We start from the raw sequence: 10,435 nt of genomic DNA on the forward strand, positions 1-10,435 counted from the left end.
GGGTTGGGCAGTCCGGTGAAGAGGCTGGCGGTGCTTAGGCACCTTAAAGATATGAAAGCTGACATTGTGTGTCTGCAGGAGACACATTTTGCTCCTGCTGGTACTCCTAGCCTGGGTTCTAGACTGTATATCCACCAATACCATTCCACATACTCTGCTTATGCAAGAGGAGTGAGTATCCTAATTAGACAGCATGCACGTTTCTCTTGCTCCCAACAGGTTATTGATCCGGGGGGGAGGTACATTTTTTTGCTGTGTAAGCTTGCTACTATACAATGCATTATTGCCAATGTTTATATCCCGCCGCCGTATTCGGCAGAGGTTCTTAGGCGCTTAGCTGGGTTCATGGCACAGTTCCCTGGCATACCCCTGTTGGCGATGGGTGATTTTAACAACTATGTCAACGGCCTGTGGGATAAGATTCCAACTCCTCCGGTAGTCCCCTCACGCCCTAACGGCGATACTCCTTTCGCGGCTCTGTTAGCTGAACTTGGGTTGGTTGATGTCTGGCGGAAAGCCCACCCCCACTCCCGTTTATATTCCTGTTGCTCTCCAGCGTTTGGGAGCTTGTCCAGAATAGACCTGGGACTGGGAAACTCCGCCCTCCTCCCCCTAATTAGAGATTCTGGTTATGGGGTTCGACATGTATCCGACCACTCCTCTTTGTGGATTGAGATGTCCCTGTCTACTGATCTCGCACCTAGGAGTTGGAAGCTTAACCCCTTTTGGCTTGCATTATTCCCGCAGCCTGACCCCATTGCAAGTGCCCTTAAACTTTTCCTGCAGGACAATTTAGGCTCGGCATCTATAGATGTAGTCTGGGATGCAGCTAAGGCCTTCCTTAGGGGGCAATTTATCACTACTATAACTGATATAAAACGGAACACTAAAGCTTGGGAAATGGAGGTCGGTAGAGCACTTAGAGAGTCGGAGCAGGCCTATGTTGATAACCCCTCGGAGGACACTAAGAGGGCTTGGTTGGGGGCGCAATCTATGTCTAGACAGGTAACTTTACAACTGGCAGAAAATAAAAGGTTTTTCCTACAACAAACACACTTTGAGGAAGGGGAATCGACAGGCCATATGCTGGCTCTGCTGGCGAGGGCCCAGGGTTCCGCGCCTATGACTCACTCACTGTGCGATTCGCAGGGAGTGACCCATTCGGACACTCCTGGGATATTGCGGGTATTTCGTTCCTTTTATGCAGACCTGTACTCCTCTAAGGTGCAGCCCGGTGATGGGGAGATTGTGGACTTTTTAAATGGTTGTGATATTCCATGCCTGTCTGCGTCGGATGGAGAGCTGTTGAACGCCCCCTTAACGGAGGAGGAATTGGCTTCTGCATTGGAACATTCTCATAATAACAAAGCTCCGGGGGCGGATGGTCTCCCATCCGAGGTATACAAGCGTTATGCCGGTGTTCTTTTGCCAACCCTTTTAAAAGTGTTTAACAACGCCTTAGAGACGGGGGTCCTACCTGCTTCTATGAATGAAGCAATTATAATTGTACTTCTGAAACCGGGTAAGGTAGCAACATCACCGGACGCATATAGGCCCATCTCCTTGCTCACGACAGATGTTAAACTATTGGCTCGGGTCTTGGCAACGAGATTATCTCTGGTAATACACAAACTGATCCATAGGGATCAATCAGGATTTATTCCCTCACGTTCCACTGCCCTAAATATTCGCCGTTTATTCTTAAACCTACAGGTCCCTGTGGATAACCCCGGTAATCAGGCCATCCTCTCGCTGGACGCGGCTAAGGCCTTTGATAGTGTTGAGTGGCCTTATCTGTGGAAAGTGATGGAGCGGATGGGACTGGGCAGCACATTTATTAGCTGGGTCCGACTGTTATATGCCAAGCCTACGGCTAGAATTAGAGCTAATGCGGAGCTCTCCGACCCATTCGTGCTGTATAGAGGCACGAGACAGGGGTGCCCTCTGTCGCCCCTGCTCTTTGCCATGGCGCTTGAGCCACTAGCAGCCAGAATGAGATCGGCTCCGGATATTGTGGGTTTCTGCAGGCCCACTGGAATGGATGTGGTATCGCTATACGCTGATGACACGCTTATATACCTGGGGGACACCCAGGGCTCCCTTACGGCCACCATGAACCTGATTACCCTATTTGGTACATTGTCAGGGTTTAAGATTAACTGGGACAAATCTGTACTGATGCCCTTGTCCCCTCTGACGGCTCCCTTACCCCCTTGCGCAAGTATGATCCAGACGGTTACATCCTTTAAGTATCTGGGGGTGCAGATATCCCCCGAGGTGACGGAATATGCCAAACTGAATCTTATGCCATTGTTACTTAAGTTCAGGGATAAATGTAAGATCTGGTGTAAGCTACCGTTATCGGTGGTGGGCAGGGTAAACCTCATTAAAATGGTGTGGGCCCCGCAGTTGCTCTATATTTGTCACAACTCCCCGACCTGGATCCCGAAACGTTGGTTTGATAAAATTGACTCTCAGTTTAGGGAATTAATATGGTGTAGAAAGACGGCCAGACTTAGTTTAATTACCTTACAATATAATAAGGACGAAGGGGGGTTGGCACTTCCACACGCTAGGATGTATTTTTTGGCTTCGCAGCTCCAGCACCTGGGTGGGTGGGGGTTGGATGACCCATTAGACCCGATCCGGAGGATACTGGCTGACACGGTCGCCTCGGACACAGCATTGTCCAGACTGGAGGCAGGCTTCCCTCATATGGACAGGGGTTCCCCGACTATTATACTGCTGAATACCCTGTGGTCTCACGTTAGAAAACTGCTACGAATACGTGGCTTTCTTGCCCTCACCCCTATTTGGCGGAATGCTAATTATGGTGAACTTTTTAAGCTCAAGGGATTTGGTAACTGGAGTAGGAGTGGTCTTCAGTATCTCTCGCAAATGTATAGTGGACGGGTACTGAAGTCCTTCATGGAAATACAAGCCGAGTTTGACATCCCACGTAGGGATTTTTATAAATATCTACAGTTACGTCATGCGCTGCAGACACAGGCACGGAGTGTGCAGCTCTCCCTAACAGACCATCCTGTGGTGCAGGGAATATTTATGCAGATTGACCGTAAAGGCATGATCTCTAGGGGGTATGCTATGCTTCTTGACGCGGTGCAGGACCCGGCGCGTCTTCCATGTCGTCAGAGGTGGGGGGCGGACCTGGGGCCCGTGGACGCGGAGACCTGGAACCTTTGCTTGTCCTCCGCTCCGCTGGTGTCGGTGTCGGCCTCCCATAGGCTCTCCCATCTATATTTACTACATAGGACCTATAGAACTCCAGTTAAACTGCACAGTTGGGGTGTTAGAGGGTCTCCCCTTTGCCCTAAATGTATGCGGGACCATGGGGATCTTATGCACATGTTCTGGAGGTGCCCAAAACTAAAACGTTATTGGGCGGGAATTTTTGACACTATATCCTCAGTGTTCTCTGTTGGTATTCCACGGTGTCCGTTGGTCTGCCTGTTGGGGGCCCTGGATGAGGAATCATTGACGCCCTCGGCCCATACAGCCATTATCAGGTTACTATATGTAGCTAGAAAATTGATAGCGAGACTGTGGATGACCCACAGGGTTCCCACCAGGCAGCAATGGATAGAACAGGTGAACCAGATGTTGATCAGAGAAAAGATAACATACCAACATAGAAACGCACCGCACAAATTTAATGCCATGTGGGGGGGTTGGCTTGAGGTCCCGGGACTAGCTCCCCACCAACTTATACAGGACAGACTTTTACAGGGTTGACTGACGGTCCTAGGACCGGCACATGGAGGTACATAAATAGTCATGTTTCCAGGATGGGTCTAATTCTATGTCTCTCCCTTACCCGGTAATTGTTCGGGGTGTAGGGAGACACTAGTGGGACTGTGTGATGAGCTGTGGGCCGTAGTATATATTTAAGGTACCTATGTGGCTGGTTCCTGATTCGGAGTGGTCTATGAGAGAACGTTACTTTTGTTTTTACTTTTGGTTCCTTCTTCTTACCTCCTTTCTTCTTTATTTTTTGGTTTTATTGTTATTCTCCATGTCTCAACAGTCTTTAAACCGAATATATCTGTATTTTTATATTTCCTGTATACTTTTGGATGTAAGAACCAATGCTACTGTAAGACTGTACCTCACTCCTATGTTTGGTTTGTACCATAAGTGTTTTACAATAAAAACTTCTTTGATTTAAAAAAAAAATTGACCCTACAATGTGTGCACACGTACAGTATCTAAAAAAAAAAGTGAGTACACCCCTCACATTTTTGTAGATATTTTATATCTTTTCATGTGGCAACACTGAAGAAATTACACTTTTCTACAATGTAAAGTAGTGGGTGTACAGCTTGTATAACAGTGTAAATTTGCTGTCCCTTCAAAATAACTCAACACACGGCCATTGATGTCTAAACCGCTGGCAACAAAAGTGAGTACACCCCTAAGTGAAAATGTCCAAATTAGGACCAAGGTGTTAATATTTTGTGTGGCCACCATTATTTTCCAGCACTGCCTTAACTCTCTTGTGAGCTTCACAGGTTGCCACTGGAGTCCTCTTCTACTCCTCCATGGGGACATCAGAGAGCTGGTGGATGTTAGAGACCTCGTGCTCCTCCACCTTCCGTTTGAGGAGGCCCCACAGATGCTCAATAGGGTTTAGGTCTGAAGACATGCTTGGCCAGTCCATCACTTTTTACCCTCAGCTTCTTTAGCAAGGCAGTGGTCATCTTGGAAGTGTGTTGTGTTTGGGGTCGTTATCATGTTGGAATACTGCCCTGCGGCCCAGTCTCTGAAGGGAGGGGATCATGCTTTGCTTCAGTATGTCACAGTACATGTTGGCATTCATCATTCCCTCAATGAACTGTAGCTCCCCAGTGCCGGCAGCACTCATGCAGCCCCAGACCATGACACTCCCACCACCATCCTTGCCTGGAGGCAAGACACACTTGTCTTTGTACTCCTCACCTGGTTGCTGCCACACACGCTTTACACCATCAGAACCAAATAGGTTTATCTTGGTCTCATCAGACCACAGGACATGGTTCCAGTAATCCATGTCCTCAGTCTGCTTGTCCACAGCAAACTGTTTGTGGGATTTCTTGTGCATCATATGTAGAAGAGGCTTCCTTCTGGGATGACAGCCAGGCAGACCAATTTGGTGCAGTGTGAGGAGTATGGTCTGAGCACTGACAGGCTGACCCCCCCACCCCTTCAACCTCTGCATCAATGCTGGCAGCACTCTTGTGTCTATTTCCCAAAGACAACATCTGGATATGACGATGAGCACGTGCACTCAACTTCTTTGGTCAACTATGACGAGGCCTGTTCTGAGTGGAACCTGTCCTGTTAAACCGCTGTATGGTCTTGGCCACCGTGCTGCAGCTCATTTTCTGTGTCTTAGAAATCTTCTTGTAGACTAGGCCATCTTTATGTAGAGCAACAATTCTTTTTTTCAGATCCTCAGAGAGTTCTTTGCCATGAGGTGCCATGTTGAACTTCCAGTGACCAGTATGAGAGAGCAATAACACCAAATTGTACACACCTGCTCCCCATTCACACCTGAGACCTTGTAACACTAACGATTCACATAACACCAGGGAGGGAAAATGTATAATTGGGCCCAATTTGGACATTTTCACTTAGGGGTGTACTCACTTTTGTTGCCAGCAGTTTAGACATTAATGGCTGTGTGTTGAGTTATTTTGAGGGGACAGCAAATTTACACTGTTATACAAGCTGTACACTCACTACTTTACATTGTAGCAAAGTGTCATTTCTTCAGTGTTGTCACATGAAAAGATAGAATAAAATATTTACAAGAATGTGAGGGGTGTACTCACTTTTGTGAGATACTGTATGCATATGTGAGAAAGGGACCTTAGATTGTAAACTCCTTGAGTGCATGGACTTATGTGAATGTACAGTATGTAAACCATTGCTTAAAGGGTAACTCTACTCAGAATGTTATTAAAAGTTCATTTTCCTTTTCTATGTCTACCTGGAGGTGTTCTGCACACAGAACGCCCCCTAGAAACATAATTTCCTGCTTGTGTGATTGGCTGACTGATTTTCCCAGAAGTGTGCACTAAGTTACAAGACAGATTTCATGCCTTCCCCTGCAACTAAGTACAGGGTTCAGGCAGGGCAGGATTTAGGGTGTTGGGGGCCCCTGGGCTTGAGTCACTTTTGGGCCCTACCTTCTATACATTACTATATTTATTGGCGTATAACACGCACCCCAAGTTTAGGAGGGAAGTTTAAGGAAAAAAAACTTACATTTTAATGCCCATTAATGCAGCCTTATCAGTGTCCATCTGCAGCCTTGCCCATTCATCTGCAGCCTTGTCATTGCAGTCTTGAAGTTTAAAAATGGCGCCGCCGAGATACAGAGTCCTGTACACCTTGGTGGCTCTCTGGTCCTCTTGCAGTCCCAAGCGGAGCCGAGAGTAGCCTAGTGTATTCGGCTCGGCTCACAGTCACGCTCAGCCCCTGTGTTATGCCCATCATAGGGTGGGACTGGGCGTGACTGTGAGCGGTCCTGAGTACACTCGGCGGGGCCCCCTATTGTGCGGGGCCCATGGGCTTGAGCCCAGTCAAGCCCAATGGTAAGTCCGGCCCTGTGTACGTGGCATAAGAGCTGTGAAAATGCGGAATAGACTCCCTCCAGAGGTGGTTCTGGCCAGATCAGTAGATAACATTAAAAAAAAACCTGGATTGTTTCCTAGGGGTACATGATATAACTGGGTACTAACATTTATAGGTAAAGTTGATCCGGGGAAAATCCGATTGCCTCACGGGAGATCAGGCAGGAATTTTTTCCTCTAATGTAGCAAATTGGATCATGCTTTACTGGGGGTTTTCACCTTCCTCTGGATCAACTGTGGGTGAAATTCTTTGCATATTTCTTATCAGTTTGTGTATATGGGATTGTATTTATTAAGCCGCGTACACACGGGCGGACTGTATGGCCAACTTAGTCCGTCGAAACACATTTCAGCGGACAGTCCGCTCGTGTGTGGGCTTCAGCGGACTTTTTCAGCGTGCAGTCTGGCGTACTAAGTATTTCGGAATTTCCGTAATACTGTCCGTCATACTTTGGTTTCAGCGGACAATCCGCTCGTGTGTAGGCTAGTTCGACGGACTAAGAATGGCGCATGCTCAGAAAGGATTTACACGGCGGAAGGTTGCATTGCTGTGTATTCGACGTCCTATTTCTAGTCCCGTCGTACGTGCTGTACACGTCATCGCGCAAGCTTTCGACGGACTGTTTGTGCATCCATGTGTGGTCAAGTCCGTTCATTCGAAAGTATGACGGACTGTCCGTCGGATTGTATGACGGACTAAGTAGGCCATACAATCCGCCCGTGTGTACGCGGCTTTACATTTTTTTTGGTTGAACTAGATCAGGGGTCTCCAAGCTTTTCAAACAAAGGGCCACGTTATTGTCCGTCAGACTTTAGGATTGCCGGATTGTGGCCAGCAGGGGCAGACAGTTTTACGGCCCAGCATCAGCAAGAATAAATATGGCCTCAGGATTGGTGGTCAATAGGAGTATTCCCCCTATTAGTAGGAGGAATAGTATTCCATCGTTGGTATCGGTGGAAGATATATTGCCCTATTGTTGGTGTCAGTGATGAATAGTGCCTCATATCAGTGGAAGGAATTGTGCCCCAAGGGCCGCATAAAGGCTAGCAAAGGGCCACATCTGGCCCTCGGACGACAGTTTGGAGATCCCTGAACTAGATGGACTTGTGTCTTTTTTCAGCCTGACTATGTAACTATATTATGGATAGAGCTTTTGGGTGTCAATCGCTTTACCATGTTCCCTTCCTAGATTGTAAGGTCTAACGAGCAGGGCTCTCTGATTCCTCCTGTATTGAATTGTGTTGTAACTGTACTGTCTGCCCTCATGTTGTAAAGTGCTGCACAAACTGTTGGCGCTATATAAATCCTGTATTATAATAATAATAATAATAAGTATTAGCCACCAGTGAATTGTATTGTAACTGTACTGTCTGCCCTCATGTTGTAAAGCGCTGCGCAAACTGTTGGCGCTATATAAATCCTGTATAATAATAATAATAATAAGTATTCGGCCACCAGTGCTAGTAATGCAGGAATATGCAGCACATGGCATTATGCTTATTATGCACTAGATGGCGCAATGCATGCATACTGCTGTTGCCTGGATGACTGTCTAGCTCTGCAGATATGAGCACATCCCAAATATTTCTGGAATGAGGGCAATTCTGCTGTCACAAGCAAATACCAGCAAGCTGGTGTTTTTTTAATCCACTTTCACTGACTCTTCACAGTACACTAGAGAGGTTACATAGATACAGGTATCACCTGAACAAAACACAATGAACGTCATTGCTGATCACGCTTGAAAATGTAATTTGCCTGGTCATCACTGTGCGGATCTTTTCTTGCGTGGCGTGGTCCCAGCTTGGCAAAGCTTCCATCTCGCAGCGTCTCTAACGTGGACGTTGGCTGGAGTTAGTGATATATATTTAACATCTGGTGTCAGTACTTTGTGAGCTGGAACAAGATTGCAGGCGCAGTCAGAATGCCACATCACCACTCCTGACAGCCAGGCAACTAGCATTTTCAGAATGTGGTCAGCAATGGTAGCCCATAAATTTCCTGCAGCACAAGTCATTTAAACAGCTGACCAATTAGCTCACTTGTCATATTGGGGCCAGTTCACACCACATGCAGTCCAGTGCGTTTTTTTTTCTGCATCAAAAACGCATGGAGAGTAGGTTATATGGTTTCCAATGGCATAGTTCACACCAGTGCGGTCAGTTCCAGGGCTTTTCAGTTCCATAAAAAAAAAAGTAGAACATGCTGCATTTTTCCTGCACTGGACTGTACTGGAAGGCAGCAAAGCGCATGAAAAACGCACTGGGCCCTAGTATCGTAAAAAAAAAAAAACAGGAAAAAAAGAAGAACAAAAAGCACCTGGAATGCATCTGGAAATGCGTTAAAAACGTGTATGCAGAAACGCATCCGGAACTGATTTGGAGTGCGTTTTTTGTGTTGTGAACTTGCCCTTAGTGCCCGTTCACACTACCGCGACTTGTCAGGCGACTTAGCCACCTGACAAGTCGCGCTCCATTCTGTACTATGGGACCGTTCTAATAGGAGCGACTCAAGTCGCTCCGACTTAGAAAAAGGTTCCTGTAGTATTTTCGGGGCGACTTCAGGCGACTTGCATTGACTTCTATACAGAAGTCATTTTGCAAGTCGCCGCTGAAGTCGTGTGCAGGTCGCGTCTGTGAGTCGCGCTGCAAGTCGCGTCGCCCCTGTGTGAACGGGCACTTAATGGGATAAGATGGGGGGGGGGGCATTATAGTGTATTTATAAAAATGCACTGAGCTATTCATCCTGTGAAACTGCATATAAATTCTTTCTGTGCGAATGGTGGCAAAATTGAATGTTATTAGGGTATACTTTATTAGACATGTGCGGTTTGTTTTATTCTGAATTGAAATTCAGACAAATGTTCATTTTTTTGGAAATTTGGATGTATCCGAATTTTCAAATTACATTAGTGCTGCATTTAAACGAATCCGAAAGAACGAAAAAAAATCTGGACAAAATTCGAATTTGAATTGTTTTCAAATACTTTTCAAATACTTTTCAAATACTTTTCGAATTCAAATACTTTTCAAATTCGAATTTAAAAAGCATTCAAATTCAAATCATTTTCTAGATTCCAAAGAGAATAAAATAGAATAGAAAGTAAAGGAATAGAAAAGAAAAAAAAATAATAGAATAGAAAACAATATAACAGAAAATAAAAGAACAGAATAGACTAGAATATATAGAAACAAATAGAATAGAATAACATAACCATCCCATGAAATTCAAATTTCAAATAGAATAAATTTGACTTTGAATACATAATAAAAGAATTGAATAGAAAAGAATAGGAAAAAATATATAATATAGAAGAATAGACAAGAATATAATAAAAAAAAAAAACAATAGAAAATAATAGAGTAGAAAGAACAGAACCATTTCCCAAAATTCAAATAGAATCAATTTAAATTTGAATAGAATAGAAAAGATTGTGTTAGACTAGTAAAAAACAGAATAGTATAGAAAAAATGGAATAGAATAGAAAGAAATAGAATAGAAAGAATATAACCATCTTCCGAAATTAGAATTTCAAATAGAATACATTTGAATAGAGAAGAATAGAATAGAACAGAAAATAATAGAATAGAAAATAAAATAATAGAATAGAAAAGAATAGAATAAACAAATGGAAAAAGCATATATTTTAACCACTTAAGGACCTAGCCTCTTTCTGAGATTTGGTGTTTACAAGTTAAAAACATTTTTTTTGCTAGAAAATTACTTAGAACCCCCAAACATTATATATATATATATATATATATATATATATATATATATATATATATATATATATAAA

The sequence above is a fragment of the Lithobates pipiens genome, unplaced genomic scaffold (genome assembly GCF_037356315.1).
Source record: "Lithobates pipiens isolate NorthernLeopardFrog02 unplaced genomic scaffold, aLitPip1_a1.2 Scaffold_23, whole genome shotgun sequence".
NCBI lineage: Eukaryota > Metazoa > Chordata > Amphibia > Anura > Ranidae > Lithobates > Lithobates pipiens.